Genomic DNA, 15,042 nt, shown 5'->3' on the forward strand with positions numbered 1-15,042 from the left:
TTTCTCTCATTATCTTGGTTAATCGAACACAGTCTTTTTCTAGTCGTTTCACAAACTCCTCTGGGGTATTTGAGCCTCTATACATCTCTAACTTGTTATATTTATCACCAACGGATGATTTGATATAATAACAAAAACCACAAGGAGTATGTTTTTGATATTTATTTGTGTATGATTCTTTTGGATCTTGAGAAGCAGTATCAATTTTTTCTAAAATACTTTCAAAATCAGCATATATAACAAATGGATGTTTGATCTTTTTATTTTCATCTTTGAATGTGATCTTTGAGCCTTCTTTAGGCATATTGATTACCGTTGATTTATGTTCGCCACAATAATTTGAATGTTTATCTAATCTTTCTTGTGAATTGAAGAAGTTAAGACAACGCAAACAAATATATATTTTATTTGTTCTCTTACAGACTTGTGGTTTTATTAATTTAGCAATATCTTTGATGTATGTATAATGTGAATTTTCGTCTGAATTAAAATATAGAAGATTAATATGAGTTTGTTTACAATTGTCAGAAAGCTTTAAAACCTGAATGTTGTTTGTTTCTGTTAGACCATAAACATTAACTGATAAATTATTCATCTTTTCAAATTTAGGAATATCATTTAAAGTCATCGGAAACTTTAGATCTTTCGTATTTAATGTATTCTCATATTTTTTATAATGAGATACTCTTTCATCATGAAAATGTGGAGGATGTAAGTGTGCTAAAATAGACCAGAGAAAACATTTATTGTCTTTATTTTTGATATTGATAACTGCTTTTCTATTTTTGATAACACTGGGTAAATCAATGTAAGAAGAAGCTTTTAGAGGATCTGATTTAAGAATATGAATGTCTATGTAAATAATTTTTCCTATATTGAATCCACTTCCTACGATTGAATTATCCACATCTTGCTCTTGTTTAATAAGTTCATCATAGACTCCTGATGTTTTAAAATCTTGATATGAAGATATAAAGTGTGGCTCAGTTCTCATGTATGGTGCATCTATAACTCCTTCATCCTTTGTCATTTCTAATTTTACTCCCATATAAAATTTAAGTGGTTTCATTTCCTTTAGTGTTTTTTCAATCAACGTTTGAACAGCAGGTTTAACTATTTCTACAGCATCAACTATAGACTCTGGTTCAGGAGGTTTGAAGTTAAAGACTCTTATTTTAATATGTCCTTTGAATGCTCCATCAGAGTTTTTAGTTGTGATAAAATTTGATAAATGTAGATTTGTTTTAAGATGTATTTTGAAGCCTTTCTTGAGGATATTTTTATTACATGTAGAACAGTGTTTTGTTTCAGGTGGAAGAGGGGAAAGTTTGTTTAAAATGTTGTATGTATGTTTTGCGGTGAGAATATGTTGTTTATAATATTTTACTTCCTTCTCGCAAGTATCACAATAAACCATATTTATAGCGTGAGAAAACGTGGTGTTTTATATATATCACTGTGCTTAAAATAAAACACTTTTGAGCTTTACAGCTCCGTTTTATATATATCACTGTGCTTAAACTAAAACACTTTTTCACTCAGAATCATCTAAGTCATAACTATCACATGAATACTCAGAATCATACTCAGAGTCATCAATAAAGCTACTCTCATAACTATCATTTGAGCACAAACTATTAGTATCATAACTATCATCTGTGTTCAATGAAATACTATCATCACCATCGTCCAAGTTCAATGAAATACTATCATCACTATCGTCCGAGTTCAATGAAATAGTAAAATCTTCACTGCTGTATTGACTCATATTTAATTAGCAAGAAAAATATTCCCATCAATATCTATATACTTTCTTTCATTAACAGATTCAATCTCTACAATTTTTATATCAAAAGTTATCTTTAAATAATCTCTAACTATCATAGAACGAAATGACATTTCACCAGAAATATTAACATCATTCATTTTACTTAGATCTACACCCTTTGGATTATTAAAGAAAATACAAATGTCTCCTCTAGAATTATTAATGGTCTTATCATTCTTTTTCAAAGTATCGTGGTCAATCACTTTTTCAAGCTTTGAATAAATTGCCAGGAGTAGAGGAGAAACTTTTGTTAGATTTACTTTAATGGATGTCTTTCCAGGTATAGTTAGAGCTCTTCCTTTAAATGAAATAGAGGGGCTCATGTTATTTTCCATAACTGGTTTTACCCAAAAATTTCCATATTTATCTTTGTTCAATTTAACATCTTTGACATATTTTTCTATATCTTCCACCGAAGTAGAGATTGATTGAAATTTGTCTTTTGTGCTTTGAAACATTGTATTTATTAATGAATAAACTTGCGTTTAGTTTAAGTAAAAATTTACCACATAAATATGATAAGTTCTGAAGGATATTTAGAATTTCCAGACTCTCCATATGATAAATTAGAGAATTGTCCGGCTTGTGATAGAGTGGGGCTTAATGATGAGGATTCATATAAACAATGTTTATTCTGTGATTATATTCTAATTAATGATAATAAGAAATATAAAAAAACATATAACTCTTTTAAATTAGAACCAAAAATGAATTACTTTACAAGATTAATAAGAGAGATGAATGTTAAGCATTATGGTGATAATACACCATTTCTTACAAGGAAAGAGACTCTTTGTATTGAGGAAATGTATAAGGGTTTAATGATATTTATTATTCAAAATAATTTTAATGGAAATGTTAATACAAGATACTACATAAATAAAATAATGAATTATTTTGAAATTAAACCCGAACTCAGGATAAAATATAGAGTTTCTAAAATAGCTCAAAAAAAGTTGGATGACTTGTTTTCCAAATATATAAATGAATGATTTTTTACCCGTTTGGGAAAATAAGATAAAATTTAATAACCATAAAAACATTCCAAATTCATTGAGATGTCTAATAGTTGGTTCAAGCGGATGTGGGAAAACCTGTTTACTTTTAAAGATGCTCCTTGGTCCTAATTTTTTAGATTATGATAATTTAATAATTTTTACAAAGTCAAGTTTTCAACCCGAGTATCAACTACTCTCACAGGGTTTTAATGCAGGTCTTAAAAAGGAAGACATTATCGGTTTATTTAAACTTCAAAACAAACTGAATGATTATAATATTGAAGATATAATACAATTATTTTGTGATACACAGAAATCAAAATCGAAACCCATAACTTGTATTCTCAGTGATAATACGGATGATATACCTTCACCTCAAGATTTAGATAAATCAAAAAAGAACCTCGTCATCTTTGATGATTGTGTTAATGAGAGAAACCAAACAGTAATGGATAGCTACTATACAAGAGGGAGGCATTCTTCTTGTAATTGTATATATCTTAGTCAATCATATTTTCAACTCCCTCGACGCTCAATAAGAAACAATGCCAATACTTTTATTTTATTTAAGTTAAATTCAATAGATGTAAATAATTTTTGGAGAGATAATTGCTCTACGTTATGTAGTAAAAAAGAATTTGAAAATTATATGAAACACACGATTGGAAAATATAAATATATTGTTGTGAAACAAGATGAGATACTAAATGATATTTTTCAATAAATAAATACAGAAAATGAATACCGAAGAAAGAGAAAGAAAGTTTAAGGAACATCAACAATTAGTTTCAAAAGTTGTTAAACAACAGGAAGAGATAAAGAAGAAACGGAGACAGAAACTAACTGGTGAAGAAGCCTTTGAAAGAAAACAAGAGAAATTCTTTAAACCACTTTTGAAAACTCAACACTCACCTACAGTTCCCACGGTAGAATTTACTCCGAAAAAACTTCAAATGCTCAAAGATTTTAGTCAGATAACAAAACAAGAACTTGGTAAATTAGAATATGATGACGAGGGATTATTTCGGAAACTTGAGCAGGTAAATCAACCCCCTAATTATGTTGTGGAAGCTCTTCAAAACAATGAATATTCGGCGGGTTCAAAAACCAGAGCAGGTCTCATTCCAACAGAAGAACCAGCAGTGTTTCATCTTGTGGAAGAAAAGGTATTGATATTTAATGATGAATTGATGTTCTTGAGTTCTACTCAACCAAATGTTAAATTAACTCCAAGATTAATGTTTCTTCTAACAAACCCCGGATTCAGCGGTTCAAAATATTTTGAGGAACCACTTGATATGGAAAGAGAGGAAGATAGGGTATATATTGAGTTGTTAAATGCACTTGATTATGGAGTTTCTGTTGCTGGTAAAAGTAAGAAGAATGAGAAGGAGAAACATATTATTGATGCTTTAAGTAAGCTTGGTTCGGGTGTTAGTTTTCTTCCAAATGACCCATCACAATTAGTTAATAGGCTATTATTGTTGTTAGGTAGTAAGAAGGCTGGAAACAACAATTGTTTTAATGAATCCTCAGCCATTTTAGATCAGTTGATGAATATGAAAATAATTAATAAATGTCAATACAAAGATATTTTATTAGATATTAAATAAGATGAGAAGCACAATTCTTAGTTTTAATTTCACAACGAGCGATTACACAGCTTCATTCCCTTACCCACTACAACTTGACCCCCTTACCTCATATGAGGCATCTTTATTGTCAATGGAAACTTATAATACCTTGTTTAATATCACAGAGAAAAACAACAAGTTTAGTTATAATCCAGGAAGTGGATATAAAACTATAACCGTTTCACCTGGAGCTTACGAGATTTCTCAAATATCTTCAGAAGTCTCTCGCCTTATGAAAGAAAAAGGTGATGAACCAAAAAATATTGTAATAGATATTCAAAAACACACTTCAAAATCAACTATTAAACTTAAAAATAATTATAAAGTTGATTTCACGATTGAAAATTCGTTTAGAGAGCTATTGGGTTTCTCTTCAAAAAAGATTGAAAATAACGGGACGTTTTACAGTGATAATGTTATCCAAATATCCTCCGGTATAAATTCAGTATTAATTCATTGTGATTTGATTGATGGTGCTTATAACGATGGAATAAGAACAAATACAATATTTTCATTCAGTGCATACTCAACCCCGATTGGTTATAAATTTAATATGGAACCAAAAAATCTTGTCTATTTACCTGTGTCAGGAAAAACCATATACAGAGTAAATTTTAGGATAACCGACCAAGATAATCGTATGATATCCTTTAATGATGAAATTATATCCATCAGAATTCACCTACGTGAAGTTTTTCAATAAATAAATAATGGTTATTGTAAGAAAACACGAGTTGGGAAAATATAAAATAATTACAGGGGAGGGCATGTTCCTTTCACCAGACTATACAAGGTATGTGGGTAAAGGATACTATAAACCTAAGAGACAACGGGGTGTGGGTCATCAATTTCGAAATAAAGGAGATGGGATAATTGATACTCTAATGGGTATTGGTTCAACCATTCTTAAACATAAAGACCTAATTGGTTCAACTGCTTCTCTCATGGGAAATGTAGCAGGTGTTGTAAAGAGTATAAAAGATGCTCAAAAGGAGTCTCATAAATTACAAGCAATCAAAGAAATAAAAAAAGGTAAAACTCAACTATCTTCACAAGAACGACAAAAAATCATTAAAATACTTGGGTCAGGGTTTCAACAATTTTAATGCTATATAAATACAAGTATGGAAGCGATTGATAGTATCTATGATTTGGATGATACGATTATCATTTCAAACTCCACTAAAAAGGAAGACTATTTTAAGGTAAATGCTATAACAGGAACAGACTGGAATTCAAACGGAACAAAAAGTTTTGAAATAAATAATCAACAAACTTACTTGAATATAGCTGATAGTTTCTTGCTGTGTAAATTTAAATTCACTAAGGCTGCGAATAATACTAATGCTACACTCGTAAATGATTTCTTCTGGAAAATGTTTGACAGTGTCCGCCTGTATATTGGAACACAAGAGGTTGAAGCGGTTGATTATGTCTCTGCTACATCTGAAATGATGAAATTTACACTATATTCGTTTAGTGATAGAATGGGTAAGGGAGCTGTTGAAGGTTTTATTCCTGATATGTCAACGGGTACAAACGCAGACCCTGGTTATAGTCAAAGGAAGTCAATGTATAATGATGAAACAAAAGCAGTGAATAGTTTTACCGTAGCAGTACCTCTTAAAGGTATATTTGGATTTTGCGATTATGATAAAGTTTTGTATGGTCTTAAAATTAGATTTCAACTACAAAGGAATGATAATGTAAATAGATTGCTTTTTGGGGCTGAAAATGCTTTTGGCGACAATAATAAATTTGTTATTAATGATTTGTGTTGGTATATCAGTGAATATACTCCTAATCTTAAAACGGAAGAGATGTTAAATAGAAGACTTAACTCAAAGAAACCGCTAAATGTATCATACCTTAAAAGAAGATGTCAACACGTTAAACTGGAACACACTACCTACACTTGGAATTTGGGTGTTCTTCAAGGAAAGCCACGATACCTCTGGCTCATTTTTAAAAAACCAGATGGAGAGGACGGTACTAATAAGAATAATGCGCTGAGTGATAATGCTAAGGTGAAACAACTTCGGGTTTCTCTTGATGGCACATTTTATCCGCGAGATAGATTGGAAATTGATTGGGAAAAAAATGATTATGCGGAAGCCTACAAGTCCTACCAAAAGGTGTGTGAAAGTAATGGTAATAATGATCCTATTTTGGATATGGTTGCATTTAAAGGTTTATATACAATCTACGCAATTGACCTGAGTTCTCAAAAGGAAACTATAAAGTCTAATCGAGTGGATACTTCTCTATACATTGAAAGAGGGGAGAATGAAGAAGTTGATGCTTATTGTTTGCTTTTGGAGGAAACAGAATTACAGATTAATACAGATAATGGTGTTATGATTAATATCACATAGGTTTTTTCTCATAAATAAATGGTAGGGGTATATGTTAATCAAATCAATCTTAATAAATTAACATCTTGTATTCAAAATCAAAAGCCTTGTATTATTAATGTTAATACAATTCAAAGAAAAGGAGCTGTAAGAATTGATGTTTTACTCACACACACACAAGTAAAAACACTAAATGATGTTGGATCACTTAAAATTAAAATGACGAAACCTATGTTAAAGAAATATTCAATAGACGAGTCAAGAGGAGGATTTCTCCCGTTTCTAATTCCTTTATTTGCTGGTTTAAGTGCGGCGGGAGCATTGACTGGTGGTATTTCAGCAGCGGTAAAAACTGCTAACGAAAGGAAGGCACAACTAAAAGCTCAAAAAGAATTGGAAAGACATAACAAGGAGTTGGAGAAACAAATTAGTGGAAGTGGTGTAATTGTAGATTTTGCTCAAAAACTTGAAAGTCTACCTGATAAAGCTAGATTGTTGGTTGGAGATATGCTTTCCTCTATCGCTCAAGCGGGTGTTAAACTAACTAAACGGGGTAATGGATTGTATCTTTCTCATAAATAAATGGATAAATGGTTTAAACAATTTGGAAAGAATACAACGTCAAATATAGAACTAGCTAAGTATTGTAAAACACTAAAAATTGATAATGTGGTTATTTGTATGAGAGATGAATTAATACATATAAATAAGAATACAAAGAATATTATTATGAATTTAGACACACAGAATGGTTCTCATTGGGTTTGTATTCATAATAGTCAGGATAAATATTATTTTGATAGTTATGGTATGCCACCACCTGTTGAAGTAATACAATTCTTACAGAATGGTGTTTATCAAACATTCCAAGTTCAAGAAATTAATTCTAAATGTTGTGGCCAATTATGTTTATATGTATTATTTCAACTCAACAATAATGAAAATTTTTATGATATCATTTTTTATCTAATATAAATGACCTATGTTGGAAAAGATGGTTCTATCTTTGGAAAATCCTCTCAGGATATTGATTTATCAAATTATTATACAAAGGCACAGGCTGAACGACAAAAATATAGTGTAAGTAAAAATATTAATATGAAGAATACTTATAAATTAATCAATTATCCAAACCCTACAGATGCGAATGACTTAATTAGATTAAGTGATTTATCACAATATATATTTTTAAAGAAAACAGCACGTTTTGTGAAAGAAGTAAAATTTACAACCACAACACCTGGTTATACTGACCATACACCTTTCCTCATTGAATTTAACTACCTGCTTACAATTGAATTTTATAAAGAAGGACATTTAGTTAATATGCGAATTAATAAATGGGGGTATGATATGCCTGATTTAGGGTATAATTGGTCTTTTTCAATAAACATAGAAGACCTACATGATTTAAATCAGTCTCGTAAAGAAGAATATTATCCACTTGGTGAGGATAAGGATTTATGTGGAAGTACAATTAGTAAACAACAAATACGTGATTTTAAGAAAATAAAAATATATGATAGTATAGCGATGGTTCGCATGACAAAGAAGGAAGGTAATGAGATAAGGATAGAAAGCCGAGGAATACAAACCGATTTGGTAGTGGGAAGATGGGGTGGTATTACCTGTCATAATATTAATCTCACATATATTTCTGATACATAAATGGCAGGAAGAAGACTACAAGAGAATTATAATTTTTGTATTCAAGGATACCTACAAGAAAAGGGTGCTCGGTATTACATACCTTATGATTTGGAGCATATACATGGGAATTTTGTCATAAAAAACTGGCCTTATACTGATATTGTTAAACCCACAAATAGAGACTTGTTTAAAATATTAAATAAAAATGAACTTCTCAAAGTTATGAAATATAAAACTCTTTTAGAAATCGTCAACAAATCTTATTGGTATCCTATTATGAGAAAAATAATTATAGATACAAGAATATCTCAAAATCCAGATGAGTATATGTATAATATTCTTTGGGGTTCAAACTCAAGGGTAGCAAGGGATGAGGAAGGAGTTGAAGAAGAGAAGGAGGAAAGAGAGAAAAAGGAGAAGGAGGAAAGGGAGAGGGAGGAGAAGGAGGAGAGGGAGAAAAAGGAGGAGAAGGAGGAGAGGGAGAAAAATGAGAAGGAGGAAAGGGAGAAAAGGGAGAAGGAGGAAAGGGAGAAAAGGGAGAAAAAGGAGAAGGAGGAGAGGGAGAAAATGGAGGAGGAGGAGAGGGAGCAAAGAGAGAGGGAGGAAAAATATAAAAAGATGGAAATCACTGAGATTCATAAAAGATTGAGTGTATTAAAGCAAATAAATCAATCTCAACGCACCGAAGAGGAAATTAAAGAATTAACAACTCTTACGAAGATAATGGTTTCAAAAATAAGAACGTCAATGTCTTCAATTTCAGAGATTTAAACGAGAAAGTGGTGAAGAAGAAGAAGAAGAAGAAGGAAAAGATTATGTGATTGATGATGTTGGTGTCATTGACTTTAGTTAGTTTTTATTTGTAAATAAATGGAGGAGAGAGTGAAGGCATTCCTTAGGATTCTTTATGTTTTAAAAATAAAGATTGAAATGTATATGTTGAAAACCAAAAAGGTTTTGATACTCTGTCGGAATTTTTCTGATAAATAAATATGAGTTATTGTCTCAAATGTAAAAAGAAAACTAAATCTAAAAATATCTCTTATGTTAAAGCTAAAAATAATAGAGTTTATCAAAAAGGAATATGTCAAGTATGTGGCTCTAAAAAGTGCCAATTCATCTCTCCTAAAAGAGGAGGAGACATACAAAAGTTTCTGTCAGGAAGTAAATTTACAACAACTGGAATTCCAGGGGAATTACACCTTCCAGGGTATTCTTTCTGTGGTCCAGGAACAAACTTGGATAAAAGATTAGATGAGGCTGACAATCCTAAACCTTGGTCTAAACCTACAAATAGGGTTGACGAAGTGTGTATGAAGCATGATATTGCTTATGGGAAAACCACTACGTTGACTGAAAAACATAAAGCCGACAGCGAAATGTTGTATAATTTGTCTTTGATACAAAATCCAACGTTGAGAGAGAAAGTTGATAGGTTTATTGTGAGAAATTTGATAAATGCTAAATTGAAACTTGGTCTTGGTTATTCCTCAAAAAACTATTAGGCTCTAATGATGCCATCAAGACTGAGGAGCTTTTGGCTGAAGAATTACACAAACCTATAATCACAAAGTTTAAAAGAAGGAAGGTTTATTCTAAATACACTGACCACATATGGTCTGCTGATTTAATTGAATTGAATAATGACAGGGGATACAGGTATGCTTTAACCGTTATTGATTTGAGGAGTAGATTTGCCTGGGTTGTCCCTTTAAAAAATAAAAGGGGTGATACTTTAATGTTAGCCTTTAAGCTAATATTTGATCGGGATAAAAGGAAACCAAAGAAGTTATGGACTGATGAGGGAACAGAGTTCTATAACAAAATATTCATGAAATTTCTTAAGGGGAAGGGTATTAAATTATACAGCACCTTTAATGAAGGAAAGGCAGTTGTTATTGAGCGTTTTAATCGTACTTTAAAAGAGAAATTATATAAAAAATTCACACAACTCGGTTCTCAAAAATGGGTGTATTTAATTCAGGATATTGTAGATAATTACAATAATACAGTTCATTCATCAACACAATCAAAACCATCAGAAACATTTACAAAATTAGAATATGAAAAGGAGATTAATTTGAGAAAGCCCAAGTTCAAAGTTGGTGATATGGTAAGGATATACAAATGGAAAAGCCATTTTGAGAAAGGTTATACACAAAAATGGACTCGTGAATTATTTAAAATCATTGATGTAATGGATACAGTCCCTTGGACCTACAAATTATATGATTTAAATGGAGAGGAAATCTTGGGTTCATTTTACTCGCAAGAATTACAAAAAACAAAGCTAATAATTCATTAAACAACATTTCTATTCACCCCACCCAGATTAGCTAATTTAATTAGTGGTAATAATAAAAAAAAATTAAATAAATAAAAAATCATAAGCCACGCCCACACCGACCCCGCCCACACAGACCCCGCCCACACAGACCCCGCCCACACAGACCCCGCCCACACAGACCCCGCCCACACAGACCCCGCCCACACAGACCACACCCATCATCCCCCACCCTCCGTGCACCCCCACCCTTGACCCTTCACCCCCCTCATCCCACCCCCACCTTCCCCACACACACAAGGGGAGGGGAGGGGTGGGATGAGGGGGGTGAAGGGTCTTTGGCAGGGGTGCACCTCCCCGTTCCCTCCTTTATTCTCTTTTTGTAATTAAGAATTAAATAATTGTAAACAAAACAAATATATATAAATATTGAAAACATTAAAATCTTTATATTATTAAAACATTTTTCTTGAGGTATACATTCAACTTCTCCCCAGCATAAGTCATCAATTTCTTCCCAGCACAAGTCAAAGGTTGGTTCAGCAGATGTCTTCAGGTTTTGAATCTCTTTCTATTAAAGACAAGAGGGGAGAGATATTTATTTCATATTTATGTTCCATGTCAAAGCGTCTTGAAAAGCGCTATACAAAATAAATGTATTATTATTATTATTATTAATATAGGGTCGGATGCCCTTCCTGACACCAACCCTGAATCACCTCTTACGATGCGCAGGGATATGGTGTACCTATTATAAACGGTGAACCACACACACGTACACACATGCTTACCTCGAAAAAATCGAGCTTTGTGTTCAAGTGGTCGAGTTGAAAATTTAGGGTACCACATGTTGACGGGAAATAACCACTCTTTGGAAAATCAAAATCGTCCCACTCCAAGCTTTGGTCTTCAAGGCTGCAAACAAAATAAGGAGAAATTACTATGTTGAAGTAAGCTTGACAAAACATCACACACACACGCACACACACATACACACACATACACACACATACACATTCACACATACACATACACACACACATTCACAGATACATACACACACACACATACACACACAAACGCACACACAAACACATACACACATTCACAGATACATACACACACACACATACACACACACACACACACACACACACACACATTCATAGATACATACACACAAGAACACACACATACACATACACACACACATTCACAGATACATACACACACACATACACACATTCACAGATACATACACACACACACATACACACACACACACACACACACACACATTCATAGATACATACACACAAGAACACACACATACACATACACACACACATTCACAGATACATACACACACATACACACACGAACACACACAAACACATACACACACGAACACACACACACACACACACACACTAAGGCAGCGTCGTTTAACACAAATGTATTAATATTTAGTATCTTACCTTGCATATGAATCTTCCAAGAATGGTGAAACATACAGGTTGTCCAAGTTCATTTCGTTTTGCAACTCTTGAGATTCTGCAGTATTTTCATTCCAACCAGTTTGAAGTTCTGCCAGGATATTCGCATTGCTGTAAAGATAAAGGAATATTAAGTCATTTGTTGTATAATTAATCCCATACAAAGCTTTAAACACTTTAATTTTAAATGAAACTTACCTTGGTGAGTATTCTTCTTCTTTATCAGAGTAAAGGATGGAGTAGTAAGACATGTCGATCCCCAATGATCAAAATTGAATTGAACACGTTCTTTTATAATGAACAAAATGTATTTTCTTGAAATGACGACATGCAGTCATTTCGGGGAAGCCCTGAGCGTGTGTGAATAACAGGAAATAAGACAATGAAATCTTTCTGGGAAGTTATCCAAGTCATTGAAACAACGTCATTTCTCAAAAGCGAAGAATTAATAAAAAAAGGTTTGATTTGTAGGGTCGTTGTTTGAGTGGGTTATATTCACCAGATGATATTAAGAGTAAAAGGTTAAAAGGTCCATGAGGTCAGAAGGATCACAGGTGTTTAAGTGGTCTAATGAATAAGGATAACATGTCAAAAGGTTAGAAGGTTCGTAAAGAACAGGGTGAGAGAAATAGAGGTCTTTAGGGTCAATATGGAAGTGAATGGGTCAAAGATTAATCTGCCAGATGATATGTAGAAGAAGGATGATAGGTCTATAAGAGAAAACAAATATTTGTAGTGTTTGAGTGGTCTAATGAACAACATTAAGGATAGGTACTACAGACAAAAGGTTCATAAAGATGAGGGTGGGAGAAATAGAGGTGTTTATGATTTTTGAAAAAGACAAGGGGGTAAATGACATTAGATAGGGATTTCCCATGTTAAACGGAGGTGTCCCAGAAGCAACATTATTACACTACTCCCCTCATCACAGTAGCCCAACTAGCCTTAGCTATTGTTCAATCCAATGAACACATCATATGTATTCTCACGCCTTCTGATCATTTCTGTGTGATCCCTCATTGCCTGTTGTCCCAAAAACTACTGTTCTGGTCAACATCCATACATTAAAAAGGGATATCTCTACTTTAAGATATACGTGACGTAGTAAGTTATTGGCAGCAATGTTGTTCTTAATTCAAAAACTACACATTAATACAACTCACTCACATTAAAACAACTCACTCACTCACCGCAGGTAGGTTGGTGGTCTTTCTGTCTTCTACCGACTCCTCTCTGGCCTTGCCCCCCCAGCTCTCTCTGGGCTCTGTCCCCCAAATATTCCTACAGGTCGCACAAGATCTGCCTGCAACCCTCTTATGGTTAAACTGCCAAAATCAAGACTCTCTGCTCACCTTCACTCCTTCATTCCTCTTTTCTCCCGCCTCTGGAACAAACTCCCTCACTCTCTTCAATCCCACTCCACCCTCCAGGTCTTTAAAACAGCTGTTCACCACCATCTCTTATCTTCCCCCATCCAAAACCTTGATCTTTTATACCCCTGCTAATTTCACCCCAATTCCACTTTTTTGAAATACCAACTTCTGTCCTGGAAGTCCTTGGTGTCCTTGTGTTTTATACTTCTCCCCCCCCCCTTCCCACGCCTCCCCCCCCCTTCCCACGCCTCCCCCCCCCTTCCCACGCCTCCTCCCCCCCCCCCCTTCCCACGCCTCCTCCCCCCCCCTTCCCACGCCTCCTCCCCCCCCCTTCCCACGCCTCCTCCCCCCCCCCTTCCCACGCCTCCTCCCCCCCCCCCTTCCACGCCTCCCCCCCCCTTCCCACGCCTCCCCCCCCTTCCCACGCCTCCTCCCCCCCCCTTCCCACGCCTCCTCCCCCCCCCTTCCCACGCCTCCTCCCCCCCCCTTCCCACGCCTCCTCCCCCCCCCTTCCCACGCCTCCTCCCCCCCCCCTTCCCACGCCTCCTCCCCCCCCTTCCCACGCCTCCTCCCCCCCCCTTCCCACGCCTCCTCCTTCCCACGCCTCCTCCCCCCCCCTTCCCACGCCTCCTCCCCCCCCTTCCCACGCCTCCTCCCCCCCCTTCCCACGCCTCCTCCCCCCCCCTTCCCACGCCTCCTCCCCCCCCCTTCCCACGCCTCCTCCCCCCCCCCTTCCCACGCCTCCTCCCCCCCCCCTTCCCACGCCTCCTCCCCCCCCCTTCCCACGCCTCCTCCCCCCCCTTCCCACGCCTCCTCCCCCCCCCTTCCCACGCCTCCACCCCCCCCTTCCCACGCCTCCACCCCCCCCCCCCTTCCCACCCCCCCCACCCCCCCCTTCCCACGCCTCCACCCCCCCCCTTCCCACGCCTCCACCCCCCCCATTCCCACGCCTCCACCCCCCCCCCTTCCCACGCCTCCACCCCCCCCTTCCCACGCCTCCACCCCCCCCTTCCCACGCCTCCACCCCCCCCCCTTCCCACGCCTCCACCCCCCCCATTCCCACGCCTCCACCCCCCCCCCTTCCCACGCCTCCACCCCCCCCTTCCCACGCCTCCACCCCCCCCTTCCCACGCCTCCACCCCCCCCCCCCCTTCCCACGCCTCCACCCCCCCCTTCCCACGCCTCCTCCCCCCCCCCTTCCCACGCCTCCTCCCCCCCCCCTTCCCACGCCTCCTCCCCCCCCCCTTCCCACGCCTCCTCCCCCCCCCTTCCCCCCCCCCTCCTCCCCCCCCCCTTCCCACGCCTCCTCCCCCCCTTCCCACGCCTCCTCCCCCAAGCCCTCTCCCTTCCACACATCTCCCTGCTCTCAAATGTTGTGTTTGTTTCCCCTTCTCTCCCCATCTTGTCTTCTGCTCCCTCTTTTTA

General features: G+C 36.5%; 1 protein-coding gene and 1 long non-coding RNA gene across 2 annotated transcripts in view; both read right to left on the reverse strand.

The window, feature by feature from the left end:
* The window catches only part of TM9SF4 (transmembrane 9 superfamily member 4), a 107,899-nt gene that overhangs the window by 92,068 nt on the left and 789 nt on the right, over window positions 1–15,042 (reverse strand). The window lies entirely within an intron of this gene.
* Window positions 11,122–13,235, reverse strand: LOC144891161 (uncharacterized). The gene is made up of 3 exons (XR_013622752.1): window positions 12,227–13,235; window positions 11,540–11,663; window positions 11,122–11,319 (listed from the first exon to the last, which is right to left on the reverse strand). It is a non-coding gene; the product is annotated as an uncharacterized LOC144891161 (long non-coding RNA).

Source organism: Myxine glutinosa, chromosome 3 (genome assembly GCF_964187855.1).
Source record: "Myxine glutinosa chromosome 3, kmMyxGlut1.1, whole genome shotgun sequence".
NCBI classification, from domain to species: Eukaryota; Metazoa; Chordata; class Myxini; order Myxiniformes; family Myxinidae; genus Myxine; species Myxine glutinosa.